Below are 25,044 nucleotides of genomic sequence, written 5' to 3' on the forward strand. Positions count from 1 at the left end.
ATTATTAATAGCAATGTAAAATTACTATTAATCCTGGATACTGATAGAATGTTGCATGGCTGGTTCGGTATTAAATAATTACATACCTGCAGGATCTAAACTTATTTCGTAGTTTGCCATTTGTGTTTTCAGACCAAGTTTCCACCATCAAAGTTGCTCAAAGGGCATTTCCTTAAAACAGGATAACTGACGTTACCATTATTAAAATCTATTGATAAAAATGAAAAATACTTAAATCTCTAAACTACAAGTTTTGTTTAAATTTTGCTATGTTGTATGATAGTGAAAGTACTCCGTTTCAAGAACCTAGAATAGACGATTCTAAATTCATCGTGAGAGAGCAACTGTTATACAGGTATTGAAAACAAACGCTTCATGCTCTTCGGTATGCAATGCAAAGGCATTTAATTTGGGACGAAACAGACGTTTAAATGGAACTGCAGAGAAGCCTTTAAGTAACAATCAGCATAGACTACCTTAGTCTAGGTTGTAGAAAAAGCATTATAAATTATTTGCACTGTTTACCTTAGCTAATGTCCATTGATGATATAATGTCATTCTCTGACGTGCCTTTATTATATAATTAATATTGCAGCATTACTATTCTCCTCATATCTAAAAGACTCAATGTTTCTATAAATAATCGTGTATTACAATCAAAGTTTTAACAGCTTTCAGATGATAAGTCCCAATCCTAATATCTTCTATGTGTACGATATTTAATCTGTTTTGAAATACAGATTTGGGGGAAAAGGACACATGTAAGGAAATAATGTGGCGGATTTGTGAACCATAGGGTCTATTGTAGCTACTAAGTTTAAAATACAACAATCCTTTGTTTGAAACAAAGAAATTTTCAATAAATGACCTCCAAGAGTTATATATAATCTGTTGTTGGTGTCACAATACATGTACTCTCTACAAAGATATTAAATACTTTTTTTGACAATTAAAAAATAGTGAATAAGGAGGTGGAGCAGACAGAACTCTCTTCATTTGTAACTTTCATGCTAAATGCAGAGAGCAATTGTAAAATTAAATTGGTTTACAGTTGCTTTTACCCTGTTTTTATACCATAAAGTAGTAGAACATTTAATCCAGTAAAGTTTAATGCCAGATACGTGTGTTACAAAACGTTCGTAAACTTGAAACGTGGTGGACACAAAGCTAGTTTTATTATAAAGAACTTCAATGCAGAATGACACACGATAAGAAATGTTGGCAAAGGATAAAAAAGGCTTTACAATAAAGCTGGAGAACACAAAGCTAATTTATTTACTGTTGAACACGACTGTAAAATGACACACGCGATGGAATGCTTGCGTAGGATCCAACAGGCTTTACAATGAAGCATAGATTATAAAAATCTAATTTTCTTATTGTGAACATCGTTGTAGAATTAAATACATGATGCAATGTTTACGTATTCAGTTGATCAGCCATTTATAAAATGTAATATGTGTTACAGCTTGCTAACTTACATAAAAATATATATCAATAATGCAAAGAGCGTTTTATTAAAAGAAATAAAAACAATATATATATAAATTTCACAGGTGACGGTTTTTACATGAACATAGAGTGAAATGAATGCTTGGTGTAACTAAAGGAAGCGGAGAAAAAATAATAAATTATAGCGTAAATTAATTTTTAAAATGTCGTTATGCTACTAATCTGTTGCGTTCGTGAAGTAGGATATCAGAGGTATCTGTCTTAAGGTCTTTATGACACGAAACAAAGATAAAAGACTAATCGTCTTTATATAATACGAAAAAGGCCATTATTGTCCCTTCGCTTGCTGTTAGATATGTATAGCCTATCGTGTGCTGAAAAATGGCTTTAAACCCAGCAACAACAACAACTGTTAGATATGGCCATCATACAGTCCAGAATTTCTACTTTCCAATATGAAGTGTGTGAATGTGTTTGTTGTGTGCTCATTTATAAAATTCAGACAACAACATAGTTAAATTTCATGGCAATTTCATTCTTAAACGAGATAATTTTGACATATTGCTTGGCAGTAGAGCATGAAAATGCTGTTTTAGATAAATAAACAGTCTCTTAAAATTATCTTGTGTCAGGTATTTTTGCCGTTATGTTTACGTTCCTCTTCAGATGATGAAACGTTTTCGCCAAAAGTTAAAACAATTTCCAAAGAGTTCCTCACGCACGTATTATAAACAATTAAGATGTGTCTAATCTTAGTGCATCTCTGTTAACGTTCATTGTTTTGTCTAGATGGTTGTAGTTGGACAATCATTCCAAAAGTATTGCATATGTAAATAACACCAATTAAAATTGATGCTAAGACTGATGAGTTTGAAATGTATTGTGACTATTTTTCAGTACCAGTGTATATGTTGATAACAAATTGGCAGACTAAACTGATATAGGTTTTAGTACAGAACCCGGAAATCAATTTTTTCTCTCAAATGAACAGCATGCAGAACCAGAAAATTAATTACTTATGATACAGACTTGTTCACTTGAAGTTTGGTCTTTGAGTGACTGTATGCTAAATCATGCCAATAAACTGCCATATTACTGAATAACACAATTTTATAGACAACATTCACTGTATAGAACACTTTACACGGGTTGGATAACATCAACGTGCTAATGTTGCAGTCCTGTTTATATTTAATGGATTAAGGTGACATAGTGAAACAATGTGATTGTGATTTTCTGCTATTAAAATATGATTATCATTTGACTGCCAACAAAAATCCTCTCTGTAATATATCACAAGAAAATAAAATTCAAAGATAAATTGTTTTAAAATTCTGACTGCATGGGTAAGCTTATATTGACTATGGAGATTAACATATATATATATATATATATATATATATATATATATATATATATATATATATATATATATATATAAATATATATATATATGTAAAGAGAGAGAGAAAGACAGAGACAGACAGACAGACAGACATAGATGTCACATAATGAATATTTTGTAGGTGTTGAACTAATTAAGCCAAAAGTAGCAAGCAAAAATGTATACAAATATATGTGGATCATGTATGTATATTAATGTAACGTTAACACCATTATTTGTTTTTGTAACACTCTTTAGTACAATAGTCACCATATATCTATGAAACGTATCTTTAAATCTTCTGTGAAAATATCATTTTGAGGATTTTTTCAGACTGCTAATTTATCCAACAAAACTTAACATTATGAAGTCTTAAATAAAGATGAGTTTGTCTCTTTTCTTACTATTTGCTTTGAAGTTGAGGGAATTTTTGAAGAGAAAAAATTGCACAAATATTTTAAAGCACTAAACTCAATGACCTATTTCATACCCGAATACTTTTCTTCTCTTTAAAGTGGACTAGTATATTGCAACTGAGAGAATTTAGAAGGTTTTCAAACATGTATTTCTGTCAAAAGAATGTTATTCAAACATTTAGCTAGAAAAATATGTATCCATCAAATAGTTTTGAAGCTCTTGAAATCTTAATAATATCAATACTATTGCCATGTTATTTTGCTATGTAAAAGGGTGCATTTAAATGGTTTTCATTAAACATATTACATACATTACAGAAACATTAAACCGACATTATCGTTTAGTACCAACTTCTTTCTATCCTAGATGGCTGGATATTTTTGAATAAAACAAGGAAGCGTTTTTTCATTTTAGCGATTGTTTTTTGACATGCAAGCATGGTCTGTGTTTATATGCCGCAAACCAGAAATGCAACATCTAATTTTGATTTAATTTTTCGTTTTCTTTCCGTAAGTAACCTATATCAGCAACATTAGATCCAGCTTTAAGAACAGTACTATTGAAAGGTTGCAAACAGTCTGGAGTCACTCCACTTACATCACCAAGAATGTTTCTGTTCGTCACATTTCCATCTGCCAAATGAATACCATTTATAAAAACTGTAAGTCTAGTCCTACTGCAAAATACTCAGGCCAAGATCTATCGTGATATAGTGCGCCGGCAGATCTGGGTCGGGTCGACATAGGTTTCTACGAGCAATCAGTAGAAAATACAAAATACAGCCTATCCTACAGGCGGGCATTACGTTGCTTGCAAGCGAGAATATATATATATATATATATATATATATATATATATATATATATATATATATATATATATATATATATATATATATATATATATATATATATATATATTCAAGGCAATCAGGAAATGCATATCATGTCTCTGGCTATAGGAAAAAAAGAATAAAAAGACATGTATTTGCAGAATTCAGATCTTGTTAACGGATCATGGCAGTCAGGTAATGCATGTCTTATCCCTGGATGCAGAAATACTTACACATAGATTAATTTTGGTGTAGTATAACATTTTGACTTTAAACCTACCGTATATAAACCCCTTAAATTGTGCAACCCGCACATATCCAAACCTGCCGTCTCATAATGTGAAACAGATCCGGGTCAGTGCAGTTTGGTAGGAGTAATCAGTAGAAGAAACAACACAGAAGACGATCTGAAGACGTATAGTGTTACTTGCTTGTAAACTCGACTTAAATCCGACTATATAAGGTAATCGCTCTGGTTGATGCATATATGACAGTAGGACGCATAGAACACAATATGAATCATGAATGAGAAATAGAATCTATTCTTGTATTTTTTAAAATAATATAGAACGTTTTGTCACATTTGCAATTGTTTTATGTCGATATTTATTGTTCAAACATATATTGGTCCTCTCGTCCTGTTTTCTAGTACAAGAAGGAGTTTTTACTTTTGTATCCTTCTGCGTCTGATGACTGACTATTCGAGGTAAACGAGTACAGTTATATAAAAAGGAAGAGAGGTATACTATTCATTTTCAATAGAACTGGCGACCTTTCCGGAAGGTAAGTCAACTGCCATTACTGTATTCAAAACAATCTCTATGTGTTCTTTCTGTCCTAGAGTTAATTGTTTGTTCGTGCCTTGACCTGTAAGGTGGATGTCCAAGATTGAGCTTCCATATATGAACGTACAGTAGAATTCTTTTATAACCAAATCTTCTCAAAAGAATTTTACAACTTGATAACTTTTGATGCATCTGATGTAGTCTTATGATACGATCACATCCTTAATGGAAGCTACATTGCTATAGGAAGACCCCCTCTCCCTTGGTTTGTGTTCTTCTATGTTTTAATCACCGACTTCATAGTGTCTGTTAAAGTATCCAACACATATTTATGCTTTCATAAATATTTAAAATTTTGTGCAAGAAGACCCCCCAAAAAATAATAATATAAAAAATGTAATAATAAAAAAATAATAAAAATATTAAAAAAATAATAAACAAACAATAAAATAAAAAGCAACAAAAATCCAAATGTGAATCTTTTTCATTACTAGTGTTCATATGTGAAACTTAAAAAACAACCGTATGCAATCAAATTCAATGGCAGTTAGAAAAGGAAACTTAATTATGGCCAATTAGTTTAAATAATCTATATATGAGAGCGAGAGAGGGACTAAAGGACGAATGTGTGTTGAAGAGAAAAATATTTAAACAATTTCTTTGGCTGGAAATGAAGCTGAGATTTAATGTGCAGGAAAATGACGACATTTTTAGTTGTTGATCGAAAATGATACTTTCCTTAATGATACGCTTTCTCTTCTTGTTCAAGAAGTCATGTACTTATACGGCTTGAATCAGCATTACGTTTAAATGTCTTAATAACATTAACGATTAGACAATATATTTGACTACATGTATGTATGTATGTATGTATGTATGTATCTATGTATGCATGTATGGATGTGTTCTTTAACCAGAAGAGTACTTCCTTAACTTGACTGCCATTCTCGTTCATATAAAAAACAACATATAAAAAATAGCAGAATCCTTACCCGTCACGCGCCATGTAAATTGGATAACGTAGCCTACAGGACACACGGTACTAATTGTATGGAAAAATGGGAACCATAATGGAAATGGGTGAACTTAAAATAGAGTATATATGGGTTTGGGTGACGAGGATTGATTGATAATGATAGTATAAATAAAGCAAAATTAATACCTTTCTCCAAAAAACCAGAGTGACTTTCAGTGTTTTATTAAACAATCTTCAGATATATCACGTGTTGCCTAGAAGGGGGACGGGCTGCAGTTTGTGTCGAGTGTGTAGATTCGACCAGAGTAAGTGGAGTGTTTTGCATATTGGTTTATATCTATGCAATTACTTATATAAAGTTTATACAATTTAACATTTATAGAGCAATTATGGTAATCAATATGATATTTGCAAGTTGTATTTTGAAACATATTGCTTCAGATATGATCACTTTGTTATCTTCCACCATTCTTAATGGAGATGACCTCTCATGACTTTGCATCCAACTAATTTCTTTCAGTGAAAGTTTTGAAACTTCTTATTTTGTATTTCAATGGACTTATGCCTACCAAACTTTAGTGTTAAATTATATGTATTCTAGGGAGAATTTGTAGTAATTTCTGTCATTTAAATCTCCTTTTCTACAATAATGCATGTACATATAGGCGGTCACCTTGAACGTTTACTCATTAATTACATGAGGTGATAAGGATAGTAAAATATTTCAGTATTAAATTGAAGTGAGATGTGAAATTAAAAACGTGACTCTATTTAGACAACTTTAATTTAATATTTTTTCCGATTTTCTTAAATATGTAAAGCTCAAAATACTTAAATGTTGCTTTATATACACCATTGCTATATAGGTAAACATGAACTTGCAATATAATTTAATATTCACTAATGTCATCTTTGACAAGCAGGACTATGCACATTGCTTACTTATGCATTGAGCTACTATTCTTAGGTCTTTCAAGAAAATCAAGAGTGGATATAGGATACACGGTACCAATTGCAGTTTGGGAGGCCAGTATTGGTTGATAGTGAAAGTTATTTTGTAGGAAAAGGATGTGTTTTTAAGGATATGTTTTTGATACACCAAAAAAGCTGTACGTATGACGCTTGTTGCAGCTGAGACATAAAAATTGATTAAAAGCTTTGAAGGCAAAATATTCAAATAGACATATATATGTATGTATGTATGTATGTATGTATGTATGTATGTGTGTGTATGTCTGTATGTATTTATGTATGTATGTATGTCTGTATGTATGTATGTATGTATGTGCATATTATTGTGAATACATTTTTGGATCTTTCAGCATGTAAATGTGAATCATAAATAGTATAAAAATATGATAAAATTGTGAAATTGGATGTCGAAACCAAGATGCCTTACTATCCAATTGTATTCTCAAAGTTGATAGACACATTTCATCTTCGACTCCTAATATTAGAAATGATTTGGTGCATATGTTAAGTACTCCCATTCCGATATTTGATCACTGTGTTACTTACGTAATATGGATATATTTAAAATACGACATAGGTAGAAGTTACCTATCCCTTCTGTATTTACATTTTCCTTTTACTTTTGCTTTGTTTGGTACTCTCATTTATGTGATTATAAAACTTTCTCGTATGTTCTACCAAACGTAAAACTGTTTTGTCCTAAACCAAACAGCGCAAACACATAACATCATATACAAAATAATGTGTTGAACACTACCCTTCAAAACAGAACAAGCATCAAACAATATATGCAATACAGAAACTAAATTCCTTCCTTTTCACACATTACATGCATATTAACCTCAGCTACGGCTTTATTACGGGCCATTTGTTCTTTGCTTCGTGCCATTTCTCTTTGCTTCTTGCCATATCTCTTTGCTTCATGTCATTACTCTTTGCTTCATGTCATTACTCTTTGCATCATGCCATTTCTCTTTGCTTCATGCCATTTCTCTTTGCTTCATGCCATTTCTCTTAGCTTCTTGCCATTTCTCTTTGCTTCATGTCATTACTCTTTGCTTCATGCCATTTCTCTTTGCTTCATGCCATTTTTCTTTGCTTCATGTCATTTATCTTTGCTTCATGCCATTTATCTTATCTTCATGCCATTTATCTTTGCTTCATGCCATTTATCTTATCTTCATGCCATTTATCTTTGATTCATGCCATTACTCTTGTGTCATCTCTTGGTACTTTCCAAACGTTCCAAGTGCCAATGGTACGGGGAAGAAACTGAACTTAGAGCTGTTTGTAGAGGTAAGTATGTGCTTATATTTACTGTTGTGGCGTGCTCTAGTTCTGCTTGAATCAAGTCTTATTCTGGTCGTTTCTTTCTATATGGGACAGGAAATTTCAAAATAAAGATCTACGCACTCAAATTTTACAATTACCAACCCTTCTTATTTTATAACACGTAATAAATGTTCTACAGTATCGAAAACAAAACAGAATCACTTTGTTGAAGGAAAACTGATGCAATCTTTGCCATTTCGCCGTAAATTCGTAGAAGCCATTAACAGCCAATAAAATAAACTTATCGAATCAATGACTACAGATGATTCTATTATTTACTAGAATCACAGGACAGTGAACTTCATAACATTTATATCATTAATGGATTCAAAAAGAAATGAAAAATATATTAACATGGAATCGATGATGATAGTGGGGACGATTACCAATTATATATATATATTGGCACATAATAATAATAATAATAATAATAATAATAATGATAAGGACTTTTGTGTGTGTGTGTGTGTGTGTGTGTGTGTGTGTGTGAGTGTGTGATATGGATTTTTAACGTAGCTTTAACCATGTTTCAGTCATATCGCTACGATGTCTGCAGTGTGACAGATTATAGCCTAATCCTTAGAAGCTCTAAGCGCTTTACAACATTATACAACACCTTTAACATAAAAAACATATATAATGATATTATTACAAAAAACAAACACCATGAAATTAAAAAACATAAAAAACATGCTGAAAATATTTAAGTAGGGAACATTATTAGGTCTTTAAATTTGTTGTTGCAGTCGAAAGAAGTGAGTTTTAAGAGCACTTATATATATATATATATATATATATATATATATATATATATATATATATATATATATATATATATATATATATATGTGTGTGTGTATATATATATGTGTGTGTGTGTGTGTGTGTGTGTGTGTGTTTGGAATATGTGTTTGTGTATCTACGGTTCGCTCTATATATATTAATAGCCTATATATTATGTAAATCTGAGAGAGTGACGTGCAAATTGAATCTATTTGCATTTGCAACATGCAAAATGGAGATAATGATAATATACATCTATGCAAACTTTAATGTACTGTTGCTGAAATGTCTGTAAATATTGTCCTTATGGAAATTGTACGTGATCCAATTTGCGCGAAAAATGAACCTGTACTAGTCCAAAGTACACTTACTTTAGCAGTTTTTAAATTAGGTAATCGAATTTCGCTGATTAGGCAATATCAGCATCTTAAAGTGTAATGAATCGGTTATAAAATATATAAAGAGTTCAAAACTACAAGCTATAGGCTCGTTTTTTTCTTCATTGTACCTTTGATGTCCTAGAAGTAAAAATGGTCAACTGGAGCTAACATTGTGTTTAGATGTAGACATATTAAGGCGAAGCTGTAGAAACTATGACACTTATTACATCCATGACCAAAGTCAAGGGAATTAAAAGTTAATTTTCAAATAAACAAGGTCTTTTTTAAATAGGGATGATAACCAGCGAGGAAACAGAAAAAGTCAACGTCTTTAAAAAGAATAGCTAAGTACAAAACTGTAGGGCGCACACCTTTAATGTTTATTTTCTCGTCAGTACGTTTTGCTTACATCCATCTTTTTGTTTTAAATTAAACGTTTGCGTTGTTCTTTTTATTTCAGTTAAAAAATGAAATGTATTAATATTTGCAGCGTGTTTTTGTTACCGATGTTGAAGTGGGGATGTATTCAAATTGTTTGAATAGAAGGATGATACCACTTTTAATATACAGGATTGGAAAGGAAGGTCAGTCCATACTTTTAACATCATTGTAGTGTGTCTCAGTGTCTATGTGGCTTTCTATATCTACGTGTACCGTACACATGTATTATCAAATAGTGTTATTTCTGATGTCCATGGTCATTAAATAAACCAAAACAATATAAATAAAGAAAGAAACAGAAGCATGAAACACACTGGAACAAAATCACTATAGTTGGATGCAGTTTTCACCTAGCTAACCGCGAAAGAAATATTCAATATTCAATATGTGTATTTTCCTTTGATCACATCTAACTAAAATGATGTACAAATTTCGGTTGACTGGGATCATTCTCATCTGTGGGTTCCGTTTTATGAATGATGGACAGCAGTCCATATTCTGAATAAATGGTACTCACTTTTCCAGAAGACAAATATAGAATACAGTTCAAAGATGGGTCTGAAGCTCGAAACCTTAGAAACACAATGAATATACAACACCGAGACTGAATATATGCAACACACAATTATCAGGAAAAGAATATTTAAGATATTTTAAACAATATAAAAATAATCGAGAGTGCATTATGTCAATGCAGGTATGTTCTTGACTTCGTTTCGTGAAATGTATATTTTATGCAATTGTGTTAAATTGTCATTAGATCTTCCACACAAAGTTATAAGTGAACAAAACAAAAGTTTAATGCAAACAGAACTACGAAAGCATACATTTTAATACATTATAGTTGTCAATCGTTGTTATAGAGTACTGGATGCAGGGCGTGGATCATATATCAGTTTTTTATAGTGCGAGGGTTGCAATTTTGCGACAAATGTCTTAATGTCGCCAAATGTAAAGCGTTAAGTTGTCGGAACACACAGTTTGTATAAATATAAGCAATTATTGTTAACGTTGTCCATGGAGATATGCCCTCTAATCTCCGGGGGTTGGGGGTTCTTAAAATTTTCCCCATTGTCGAAAATACGATTTGTGAATAGTTTTAAGAATGTGATGACTTTGGAAAGCCTCTGTCTGTCTGTCTGTCTCTCTCTCTGTCTCTGTCTCTCTCTCCCTCTCTCTCATATATATATATATATATATATATAATGCCTTTTACTATAAGACTTTGATCAGGCCTAAGAATTAAATAAAGATAACTTCCCATCTGCACAGGGAATACCTACAGCAAAATATTTTTCGTTAAGACCTGACATCATTCGGTTCATCAAGCATACCTGTAGTCGGTATTAAACAGGCAGTTCTGAAGGAGTGCAAAAAGTCAGTTATAAATCTTTCACTTGCCTCTCTGTTACGTGTATTCGGTATAGACTTTTAATATAATTGTGAACCATCCTAATTCGAGCGGATTCCTGGCAATAATCTGCAAATTATGAAACAAACTAAGGTTCCTTTTGCACCACGCCTGCTCACATAAAATAAAATTTGATTAGTTGCACAGCCTTGCAGCTTTCAGACTTTTATTTGATGTTTCTCAATATGCATTTATTATATGGGAATTTCAAAGCAGCAACGAGTGTTAATGAAAATACCTACTCAAGAGTTTTTAGAGTGGAAAAATACTCATGAGTCTTTGGAAGTACGCGGATAATGTAAATATCAGCGACAATGTTACTTTGAACTTGGGCAGTAAAGATATGTAATGTTCTATCTGCTCTTTTACTTTACCATTTCACTCCAAAATATGGAGTATCGGTGCTCGTATGTAAAGCTCACTGCCGTTTTCTTGGAATTGGCAGTTCTTGTAACCATCAAAAATCATTATATTTTAATTATCGATGGATGCAACTTCAAGACATTATTATAAAAGATTTTTGTCCATGGTGAGGAATACCTTCAGATAAAGTTTCAACGGATTAGAGAGAAGAACGTATTCAGACTCCAATGTATTGTTAATATATTAAAATAGTTGATCAGTTGTCAAGAAAAAGCGTTTCTCCCAACCTCCATCAAAATCGCTATAGAGAGGAGATCAGCAATAATCTAATAACAGTTTCAAGATGTTTCAAAACCTAATACTTATTGTGTGCCATGCTGTTGTCAGCGTCCCCCATAAAAAAAGAAAAACATAAAAAGAAACAAACACACTACCAGATTATAACGATGATAGATAACTAAATATTCTGTATATTCGTAAATATTTCTGGAAGATCGTTCAGCACTTCCTCTTTTCATGGATAATGAATATCCATGAAGCGAAGTCCACCACAATACACGGTATTATATATTGGGTGTTAAGTGTCAGTGGCAAACATTATCCACACAAAACACTCACATACTCCCAAAACACCAATTTTACCAAGAAAAAATATTTCTTACTTGGCAGTAGTTGATATAAAACGTCGACTGAATTATAACCTTGCACGCTATTCAGCACATAACGTATGTACTCGCTTATCAGTCGAGTTCAAAATTGCAAACCGCATAGATCCAGATCTGTAGTCGCGTAGTTCGCTGGCAAATATGTGGCTATATAGTTTGTTAATCAGTAGAACAAAACAACATAGGCCCTCATTTACCGGCACATAATGCGACGGCAGATCAGGGTCTATATTGTTTGCAGTTAGACTGGATTTATAAAAGAACATCGATGGTATGTTTGGGCTCCATTGTTGCATGATCTGAATACAGGACGCATTTTTGTATAATCTAAATCTTTCAAAGAGATTAGGAACGTTTTTATTTAGACAATGAACACATATTTGATCTTAATGGTTAAGTTTGCCAAATTAAGTCAATATTGTTCTACAATAGTTGGAGGGTTTTTCAACACGGTTTTTGTGATTTATGGTGACTGACAATCCTTTCATGAAAAAGGAAATAGGATGTTTATTTCATTGTACTGCATCACGTGATGTTGACTGGCATATAGGCATCCAAAAAATATTACATGCTCTATTGTGTGTACGAAACCATGTAAAATTCCTCTTTTCACCAGAATATCAGGGATTCCATTAGAATGCAAACAGAAGAGATATCATATCCAGAAATGCAGAAGTGTCTGATTAAATGCTTGTATTAGTTGGCTCAGGTATTGTTGATTTATGATTTATTGATATTCTCGGATTGGCCTTGACGTTCAAGTTTGTTGTCATTTCAGATAAATCAAATACCATGGCACACTTCATACCGTACATTATAATTTTATATTGAAAGAACAAACATCACACTGATCCAAAACCACAAATTATCAGGCAAACAATTCAGTTTAATTAATTCGAGTAGTTTTATTCCTGCTTCTGTTTGTAAATGAAAATATATAAGTATACACTCAGACTATTTAGCTTTCGTTTGATAGCAGGTCGAACAAAACTGAACAATACTCATTTCACGATATTTCTTATCTAATAAATTAAACTTGTGAGATTCACTGTTCGTATCATCATACACAATTGATATCGTACACAAAAGAATTCTTAGAACGTTTTTGTTGTCGCTTTTGTTTTGATCCGGAACCTATGTTTTATGGTTTAATAAGGAATTAGGTGTGTAGTATTGTATGGCTTTGGATCTACGTTTTAATTGTAGAATGAATTCCAGACGACATGGAGTTAAAATAATCCGTAGCCACATAATCATCGCAAAGCATCGACACACAACTTCATCACCGCGCATAACATGTCTGCCTTGTATTTTTATGAGGTTCTTTAGACATTGCGATTATCATATTCTAGATGTATTCACACTGCAGTGTATATTATTTATTAATGGATTATTAGTAGCAAAGTAAAATTGTTATTGATCATGAAGATTGCCAATCGCATCACTGCTAATTCAGTAGTAACTAATGGCAGCTAAATGTAATTAGTAGTTTGCTTTTAGTGTTTTCAGACCAATATTCCACGATCAAAGGTGTTCGATTGGGATTTAATAAAAAAGGAAAGGTATATTATGGCTAAACTATTTAAATAATAACGAAACATTTCAATCTGTAAAACACAACACATAGTTACATTTTAAAATAAAAACATTCTTTTAGGCTTGGTTTGTTGCATGGTAGTGAAAAATGCAAGAAAAGACGATGCTAAATATATCAGAATCATCGTGTGAGCGCAACTGTTATGCAGGTAAACAAATGCTTCAAAAACTTCGGCATGTATTGCAACGGCGCTTAATTTGGGACGAAACAGATGTTTAAGTGGAACTGTGCAGAAGATATTGATCGTCAATAAACGAGATTATCTTATTCTAGATTGCAGAAAAATCATTATAAAATATCTGTATTGTTTATCCATTAATGATTTTTATGGCATTCTCTGGCCTGCGTTTAGTCTATTGTTAATATTATAGACTGCCTTTGATCGTTATTTCTAAAAGAAACCATTTCTCTATCATTAATCATGTACTACAAAGTTTTAAACAGTTGTTGGAAGACACGTCTCATATAATATAATCTTCTACGTGTGCAATATTTAATCCATTTTGAAAACAATTGCCTGAAAAAGAGACATCTATGGAAACAGTGAGGTAGAAATGTGAACCATATGGTATATAGTAGCATCAGGCTTTTAATACGCAACACAGTGTTTGAAAAAAGCGACGATTTCAATAACAGACATCCAAGAAGAATAGATAAGCTATCTTTGGTATCACAATACATATACATATTTATGAAGAAATTACAAACCATTTCTGTCATTTATAAAACAGTGAGTTAAGAGTTAGATCAGATAAAACTCTTGCCTTGTAGTTGTTGTTGTTGTAGGGTTTAACGCCATTTTTCAGCACATGGCGGCCGGTATTAATGGTTGAGGAAGAACCCGGAAAAAACCCGGAAAGAACCACCGACTCACGAGAAGCTACTGGCAAGCTTTCTCACATAACCACATTAGCCGAATCCGAGACTCGAACCGACGCAGACAGAGGTGAGATGGCAGTGATCCGTAACGGTGAGCGCTTTAGACCACTCGGTCACTCGGGGCCCCCTTGCCTTGTAAAATTGCGTAATAAATGCAGTGAAACAATATAAAATATTCAGTCGGTTTACTGATGTTCTTTCTCAGATTATCATACATTAAAGTAGTAGAATATTTGATCTCGTACACAAGGTTGGTTAAAGTAAAACATCGGGGACACAACGTTACTTTAATACTGAGAAGATGATTGTAGCGTGATTGCATCAGTTCAGTTTCAATGGGCTTCACAGTTAAGCAAGGAGAACATAATACTAGTCTTACTGTTCAGCATCATTGTTGAATTAAACGCCTGGTGAAATGTTCACGTAGGACTGAACAAGCTTTACTGTAAAACCTGGATAACGCAAAGTTAGTTTCTCGTTATATATATCATCGTGACACACCTAATGAAATGTTGCGTAGGATTCAGTAAGACTTACAATAAAGCATAGGGAACAGAAATCAAGTTGTTCTTACTGTGAACACCGATGTGTTATTAAATACATGATGAAATCTTTACATATTCTAAAGATCTGACGTTGAGTAACATGAACGTATAGGGGAAATATTAGCGTAATTTCAAGGAATGTGGACAAAATATAATACAATATAGCGTAAACCAATTTTTAAAAATGTCGTTACCAATCTATTGCATTATATTATGCAGATTGTCTGTCTTGAGCTCATTATGATACGGAATTATGACATTAAAGTATCTTTCTTACTATCTAATGATTCAGAACTGACCGTCATTTGGTCCTTATCATAAGAAAAATTCAATTATTTTCGTTTCATCATATTTTCCGAAGTTTTGTTTCCCAATGCTCATCGTGTTTGTGGGTGGTTATGTGTTTGTGTGTTATAACTTTCAATCAGCAACACAACTTGTGTACAGTCATAGAAAATTTAGTCTTAAACATTGTTACTTTTACAACCTGCTTGGCAATAGAGCTTGAAATGCTGTGATCTTATATCAGCAACTTTTGCCGTGATTTTTATGCTACTGTTCATAAAGATGAAAATATTTCGCCAATGTCAAAATAATCCCGTGTGAAATTAAATCGATATTACTAGTATATATAATCATGTATAGGGTAGGTCCGAATGCCAACAAGATAGAGCAGCATCTGCCGTCACAAAACAACAAGACAAGCTAGGATCGTTGCTACTTGCTGCATTGATTAGACATGACAAATGTAACTGACTCAAAACTTCCCGCTCATTATGCGACGGATGATCTGAATAATTTAGTCAACATTTAGAACCGACATATACGCAAGTGTACAAGGTAAAATCATGTAAGCAGACTAAACCAATAGTGTTTTTATTACAGAACACAGAAAGTCAATTATTTCAATTAACAACATAGAAAACCAGAACTTTACGGATGATAGACTAGAGTACTTCTAATTAAGTCCTCCGGTGACTTGTTCCTCAATCATGCCAAGAAACCAACTTAGTACTCAGTACTACAATTGTATCCACAGATAGTCGTGCATAGATCACATAATGGAGGTTAGATCACATTAATATGTTCGTGAATATGATATTTTTGAAATTTCGATTAATTTGCAAGCCAATGTATCGGGATTGTGCACTTTTAGATACATTTTTTGGGTAAAAATAATATAAAAAGAATACAAGAATTTTCAGGGTTTTTTTTTAGTGGTTAAATAAGCTAAAATCCCATTCTGAGTGTAGAATTTATATAATCTTTATGTTCGTTCCTCTCTTGAGAACCTACGTTTTACCGAAGCGTATATACAATTAATACTTGTCATTTCCTCAGCACGTTTAGCACGACATTCAAAACAACCCGAAAATCTTATCTAGTGACAGGCTATAGACCGATGTGATGAAATACCTGTAATACAGAATTAAGATAGTGTTGACTGATGATGGCAATCAGGAATTGCATGTATTTTCCCTGGATGCATAAATGATTGATAAAATACCTATATTGCAGAATTGAGATACTGTTGACTGACGAACTGAGACATTAATATAATTTAATGGCATTTTATGTACTTTGATTTTCTGAATGATATTTCAATCTGTGGGGCTGAAATAGTTACTTACCTGCCCCAGAGTCACCTGAAAAAGTATCAGTTATTCCATTTTCTGCACTAATTACCTTTTATGTAGGCACAAACTGATTATTCCGGCACTGACATATGCGAATATTATCCACAGAGAGTTCTCAAGTACGAAAATCCAGTTCATATTTCTTTGCAATCTGGACCTCCCAAAAGATGTAAAACCTAACATATTTGATGGATTTAACTCATCTACGGAACAAAATGCTCAACCATCATAGGGAAATCGTAAAAGAAATAAATCGTCCGTTCTCGCTCTTAAGTTGAATCCAACTTCAAACTGTACAGACCCAGACCTGCCGTCGGATCATGCGCCGGGAGACTTGGGTCTATTCAGTGTGCAAGCAATAATTAGTTGAACAAACAACATAGACCGTTGTCTGATAGTGCATTATGCCATGCAGATCAAGGTCTATGTTGCTTGCTGTTGGACTCAACTTATAAATGAATATAAATGTTAAGCTTTATCTACTTAAGATGAAATGTACTTAACATTAGATGACCTTTAACGGTCTTTAATCCAGGGGTCATATTATTTGTATATCCTTGATGCAATTAATATCCAGTGGCAATTCCTTTCTAAAAATGTTATTTGAACACAACGTTTTCTATTACATGATAATTAAAAATTTGAATATCACATCTGAGCAATTAAAGGACGACAAAATATTATGTAGACTGACAGATGATTAAATTGAAGTAATTTTGAATGAAATACATAATACCATAGCATTCATTTAGTCGTTTCTAGGTATTCTGGCGTATGGTCTAGCGATCATGGTATACCATATCACGAACATCCATGTAAGATGAAAATAGTGCCGTTCATGAAAACTATATATGTTCAACGGTGACATATATCTCCCGGAAGTGGCCCTAGTAAAAATATACGTACAATTTGGATCCCAGTCTAGAGTCGTGATAGGGTGATTTATATCTCCCGGAAGTGGCCCTAGTAAAAATATACGTACAATTTGGATCCCAGTCTAGAGTCGTGATAGGGTGATTTATATCTCCCGGAAGTGGTCCTAGTAAAAATATACGTACAATTTGGATCCCAGTCTAGAGTCGTGATAGGGTGATTTATATCTCCCGGAAGTGGCCCTAGTAAAAATATACGTACAATTTGGATCCCAGTCTAGATTCGTGATAGGGTGATTTATATCTCCCGGAAGTGGCCCAAGTAAATATACGTACAATCTGGATCCCAATCTAGAGTCGTGATAAATTCGTGCGTTTTATTTTCTCACATTCCTACTTCTAACTGTTGTGTTTCCCAGTCGAGAACAAAGATATTGTGTTTCATCAGTGGCTGGTGTCTTTAATCACAGGGCCGTTTCCTGCGATGATAGTGTAGACAAACGGGCAAAACAGAGTTCCATCATCATTTAAGCTTTCGTTCTAGAATAACTAAGAAAAGAAGCATATTTACATCATAAAGCGTGCAGAAGTGGAATTTATTTTCCTACAAACATGACATTATTCACTTAATATAGTGACCGATTCTGTACATCTACCATGTCAGCTACAAGCAAAAGAATCATTTATAATAATTGCTATTGTTTTTAGAAATTCATTTACGCATTATTCTTTATGAATGAAACTCAATTCCTGATGAAAATCGAATTTAAGATTATATGACAATGTGTTGGTGCTGTGAATAATCATCGGGATAAAACAGTACTTTGTTGTGTCACCTGTATACTCATTGCCATTGTACTCATTCAGACACTGTTCACCTCGTCTGTCACGACCACTGTTATTTCAAGGTTTAAAAGACTTATACTGTCATATAACGTTTATACTGATTTAGTATACGCCGTACGTTTTGCACTCTAGCTTAAAGTGCTTAAATATTTAGTGCTGTGTTGCTTTGATGTTGCATAAGTTCACAATATGACATAATAATCTAAACCCTCGTATTTCTTCAGCATTGTAAGAAAGATAGTTCTTGACTATTGGTGCTAACAAGAAAACTCCATCTTCGAGATCTTACACGAAGCCTCGTGACTGGCGCAAAATTTCCACGGCGGTGGAGGGGATGTTGAACCTTACATCGATGGATAGGGGCCCCGAGTGTCCGAGTGGTCTAAAGCGCTCTCCGTTATGCATCACTGTCATCTCACCTATGTCTGCGTGGGTTCGAGTCTAGGATTCAGCCAATGTGGGTATGTGAGAAAGCTTGCCAGTAGCTTCTCGTGGGTCGGTGGTTCTTTCCGGGGTTTTCCCGGGTTCTTCCTCCACTATTAATACTGGCCGCCATGTATAGCCTATCGTGTGCTGAAAAATGGCGTTAAACCCTACAACAACAACAACAAAATCGATTGATATCAAGGATTCTATTAATTTTGTATCGTGTAACTGCTGCTTTTCATGACAAGCATATACAGCGGCAAAACCTCCCTGATTGTCAACATCACTCTTCACAAGAATCAAGATAAAGTTTGATTACTGCACATTTACATTCTAAAAGGTACAGCAGTTGATGTCAGGGTTACACTTTTTGATCTAGTGCCGTGAACAGGTTATATTTTCCTGTTTTGAGTCGAAACTCCAGATATTGTAATTGTATTTTGCTTAAATTCCTCTTCACATTAATATTTATGGATGGAAAATAAAGTCTAGCTCAATGCTGATTCGATATTTATATCATTCTTGTCGCGTATCAACTTTCATAATGGTGATAAAAGCGGACATGAAGTTTTTATCTGTTCATAGTTATCTTACTTTGTCCTCAGTACAGAAACCCTGTTTTTGCCTAATAGCTTGAACAATAAAGTAAGATGATACTATATTAAACGCATATGTACTAGACACCGGTGCAATATATGAATTTCCTCTGGTAAAACTTAAACAGAACGATGTACGGGGTCTTATACTGTCTATTTTCTATTATTGATATTACATTCCATCTAGGGTGTTCAAAGTGATCATAGCTTTCATACATTCAACTTTTTATGATTCTTGTGAAATGTCTTTAAAAGAGCGGAATAAATTTGCTTTTTGCTTTAAAAAAAAAGACGGAAATGAGAGTGAGGGGTGGATGGCACGAATCATACACGGGTTTAGTGATCTTGGTTACCTGATGTGGCACGAGTTCCTACTGTTCCACTCAAATGTTGTAGCATAATCATTCTTTTATAATCTAGGGCTTGTTCTAAGGTTACACAATATCATAAATAAAGTAGGTTAACTAATTTCTTAAAAATAAACAAAATCAAAATTAATACATTCAGGCATTCTGCTGATTTAATTATTTCAACGCATGTTTTAGAGTATAGCTCAATCGTTGCCGCTTACCTGGAATTTCAAAAGGGTAGGATAGCTAGCTGAAGAAGCTAACGGATGCCACCTTCGGATGTGTCAGTGTTTAAGATTTAGCTCAGTCTGTTTGCTTTTCATATTTCAAGCGATAATATTGTCTGCCAAACAGATTGCAAACTTTTTGTCCATGAATGGTAGAAGTCTTCCTTTATCAATATTGTTATTATATGATTGAAACATTTACTGCCGTAAATTACACTGTGTGAACTATTAAGGTCTTAAATCTAGGGGTCATATTTTTTTTTACATCCTTGATGCATTCAGTATTGAGTGGCAGTTAGTTTATATATACATCCTAACATACGACTTCGTATCACTTGTTCTTCTTGAAAGATTTTATTTATTTATTTATTTATTTATTTATTTATTTATTTTTCAGAAGGGTTTGACTCACTATTTATTAATTGCGACTTTGGTATCTTTTCGTTCAGAAAGATATAAGGAAAATCAAACTAACCTAGATGAAATTTCATATGCAAATAATTTAGTGTCATGTTTGACAGCTGCCAATGTCTTTAGCTGTATAGAAATTTCATTACCATGAAAAACGTATATTTTAGTTGAAGAGGAGCATTGTTTAATTTATATAGATATCGTCTTGCCCTATATTAAATCAGTACATCTTTTTTAACATCAGTCTTCCAGGCGGTATATATGAGACCAGGATAAGTTTTGGCTCGAATGCGAGAGTTTTTGGCTTCTCGGCAGATCATATTTCACGTGCGTAATTATTTTTTTTTAATTATCCACGAAGTGACTTATTTATGTACGCCAAAATCCCGCCAAAATCCCGGTAATTTCAAAGTCACGACATATAATTAAAACATTTATTAGTGTGATGATGTTGGCTTTTTAATGCATAATGGTGTACACATGTGTACACATCATCTCTTGCATTAATTTGCATTAATTTGAAGAATGAACGTTAATGTCTATCTGTAGTGGCCGTTCTCTATCAATAAATTTAAGAATCACGGAAAAATTAAATAATAATAAATCACTGTACTTTAACCATTGTAGAAAGAAAGAGATTGGAGAGGGAAGAGTGGAAGAGAGAGCGAGAAAGAGAGAGAGATTAAATATATTTTTATGTGTTGGACTAATTCGGTCTAACGGAACAAGCAAAAGTGTTTTAAAATGAATCCGAATGATGTATGAATGATACTGTCAACGACCTTTCTTGTTTTTGTGCCCAGCCTTAGCACAACCATCACCATAATTATATCATTGAAACGTACTGTTGCATCAGTGGTTGATACACACTGTGAGACTTGACGGAAGTTGTACAAAATCTGTTGAGACAATAACATTTGAGGATTTTTGTTACTGTTACGAGTGTATGCTCTTAAAAAAGTAACATAAAAGAGAGAAAAGCAACAAACATTGTAAAATTCAACAAATAATTTATTTCCTTTACGGTATCGCGAATTAAATCATCAAACAATCCAAGAATTACACAAGTCCTACTAATTTAAAGTCATGAATAAAATTCAATAGAAGTCCAGAATAAATCCAAAAACTGAAGGCGATGATGTGTCTATGGTAGCTTATAGAGTGTTGATGTGCTAACAGTCTTTTGTTGATTCCAGTAACATAATTCCAGGTTTGAATTCAGTATGAAATCCAATGAATGTTTCTATCAAAGAATGTTATTACAGCACTTTTGTATTTCCAGAGAAAATAATCACCTGAATTCAAAAATTTGAAAAAAGAAAATTCAGCACAACTGGACACAACATGTATTACAACTTCATAAATGCTAGATCTTAAAGTACGACTGAAATAATCCTCGAAGTTAGAAGATTGTACAGTTCTCTACTTGACGTCACAATTAGCATTGTCTAAAAGAAACCTATTAATTAAAGAAAAATAACCTTCTAGAATGATCCTGATTTTTTACAAAAGAACGACAACCTGAATTATGTAAAATACCCTGAGGAAATTCCAGAACCTAGACCTAGACCCAAATAAATATATTTGCTTCTATTAATAATAATTCTGATTATAAACCCATACACACAGAGAATAATTTAGCTATATGTTTGTTGTTTACTCAGAATAAAATAAGAAAAAAAACCAACTAATTAAGGTCAAGCAGAACTGTACACAATTTTTTGAAAATGGTCAAGTCCAACAAACATTGTTAGTAGACAATAGCATGTAATGAAATAAGAAAATAATAAAATAAACTAATTAACAAACCATATAAAATAAATATAAATAACAGTTATTATCTAATTTTTAGGAGACAACGAACAAATATGCTGACTAAAATAAAGTTGATGACGTTCGACTTTTCTGACTATTTGGTTTACAATTAACGGAAGTTTTAATTTGGAGCAAATATTTGGAAGAATTCAACTAAAAATATAATTCTTACCAGGATAAATTCCTTTTCTGAAGATATGGTATATTATTTAACGAGAGAGAGAGAGAGAGAGAGAGAGAGAGAGAGAGAGAGCAATAAAGATTTTCCAACAATTGAATCAAACATTACCACCTTGAGTCAGTAGTAGAGTATAATGAGGTTTCTCTACCCCCTCCCAGGCCTCCGTGTTAGTATAAACAAAAACGAAAACAACTTTGTTGAGGCAACAGTATCTATTACAGTATTGATTACCTAGCTCATGGACCTACCACTGAATCATCATCTTTTTCATACAAAATAGGGTTGGAATAGAAACGCTCATCGTATGCTACTACTGTGGTTTTTACTTGAAATTGCTGGCGATTTGTGTGTATATTTTCACACAAAATTACTATACCTAATTTCACACAAAATTCCAATCCGCTATTAATAACTCGCTGGGATTTGCTAATCTGTTAGAACTTTTAGAGATTAACCTTACCACTAATGAGGCAGCCAGGTTCTAGCATTTTGATAAAAATTTCCATGTGAGACTATGGATTTATCGACATAACACTTTTTTCAATTCATCGTCCACTGTTATCTTCGTGTATTTTTCTTGTGATATTGGATTAAAAAGATTATCCACAGCATCAGAAAGTGAGTCTGTGACCCAAGTAAGCTTACTAAAATAATCCGAAATTTCTCTGCGAACCAGAGACAGCTTTATCTTATTTCTGTTCTTGAAATACATACTGAGCTTTTCATTGTGAAGCATATTTGTAATTTGCTTACCTAGGAAAAGAATTATTTTCACCTTTAACGTGGTATCTTCCACTGTAATATCTTCCATTATTTTTTCATATTTCACACACAATTTTACTATCCTTATTTTTTAAAAATGAAATCACTAGAAATTTCATACAAAATTTACTGAGTATCGTTTTTCGTGTTTCACATCTCTGTTCGGTATCATATCTACGAGCAATTCGTATTGCTATTTTACGAGACGCATTTTTGTGCTCACATTTTGGCCCGATATTTTATGAACCGCCGATAAACAATACCTATCCCAGGTACGATTAAAATTAATGGATTTAATGTCCCCCCAACTGAAATAATTCTAGTCTTTGTTAGTATCATAGGTATATAATCCAGCATGTTTATTATTTTGCTATAAAATTTATTAGCTTCTCTGACAGTAATGTTTTTTGGTATTTAAATAGCTCGTCTCTATCTTTGTCTTGTAGACCTGATAAAATATGATTGAAGTGTATTATTTCTTTTTTCGTCATTATGAAACTGTTTCTGTAACTCTTTCAATCGCCGTAGTAAAAATGCCCTCGAAGGAAACCTTATCGATCAGCGCACTACATTTTTTTATTAATAGGATCAGCAAGAAAATCTCTATACTTATCATACACTTCAAATGAGGTATCATCATATCGGATGTCTGTTAAAGCTGAGGACGAAAATGGAGGGTTAAAATGTGTTGGCATTTTAGTAATATCATTGACTCTATCACGATAAATATCTTCTGTTTCGTCGACATAACTAACAACATAAGATAACTAACCGCATTAAAAAATTATGTACTAGATGCTGCCTGAGAATTGTATAAACTGTTGCAAAAATTAAAAGACCGTGAATATCTGCTGCCCTCTATCTATGGCGGGTAGAGTTATGTATCTAGCAAACAGCTCTTTGATATTTTTATATTTTACTTCTGTCAAACAATTTATAGCTTCTTTTGTATAGTTTTTCAATGAAATCTTTTGGACCTGATATGCATTTCATACTCTTCATCATTCCAGGTTTCAATTGTGTAGCTTCTTCAAGCGCTTGATAAATATATCTCGTTCGGCATCAGTCTTTTTTGGACTCAATTTGTGATACTACGTGAAGTGCAGCATTAATGTGATATACGTTATACTTTTCTATGTTAATTGTGAGGGAGTATATCAATACTAGATATGCTGTTGTTCGTAGGTTAGTGTCTTAAACGTTTATTTTCCTGATAATAATTTGATGCACTTGCAACAAAATCCGAAAGAGAACTTATAGCATCTGCGAGGTGTGGAATGTGACCAACACTACTTTTAGCTGGTTTTGCAATACCACTAATCGCTTGCGATTCGGTAACAATATCCACATACTGTTTATTGGTAAGATCGGATGCAGAAACAGGCACATGCGTGGAAGTTATCTTATTAACAACCATATAGATCACACATATTGCCGTACCACCGGAATATTTAAGATAATTAGAATCCGCAGAAGTAATTGTACTTACCGATGGTGCACTTATTTCAGCGTCAACCAAAAATGTAGGTGTTATATCAAATCCGGCGACTGGATTATAAGTTGTTGTCATTTTATTCGAGCCCATGCTTAACATACCTGTCATCGTACCACCGGACTTTGCTACTCGTGATGCAATATTTGTAGCTATGTCATCACCACCATAATTTGTATTTGTCAAATCTGATACCGCTGATGGAACTGCCATAA

The 25,044-nt window shown here is 33.1% G+C and overlaps 1 long non-coding RNA gene across 4 annotated transcripts in view; it reads left to right on the forward strand.

Moving 5' to 3' along the window:
- The first annotated feature begins 9,713 nt into the window (after positions 1–9,713).
- Positions 9,714–25,044, forward strand: part of LOC149786764 (uncharacterized) — a 60,686-nt gene continuing 45,355 nt past the window's right edge. For all 4 annotated transcript variants that reach the window (XR_016425030.1, XR_016425027.1, XR_016425028.1 and 1 more), the window contains exon 1: positions 9,714–9,897. This is a non-coding gene — a long non-coding RNA (uncharacterized LOC149786764). The remainder of the gene's footprint in view (positions 9,898–25,044) is intronic.

This window comes from Sinohyriopsis cumingii, chromosome 12 (genome assembly GCF_028554795.1).
Source record: "Sinohyriopsis cumingii isolate HCF-2022 chromosome 12, ASM2855479v2, whole genome shotgun sequence".
In the NCBI taxonomy this organism is placed as follows: domain Eukaryota; kingdom Metazoa; phylum Mollusca; class Bivalvia; order Unionida; family Unionidae; genus Sinohyriopsis; species Sinohyriopsis cumingii.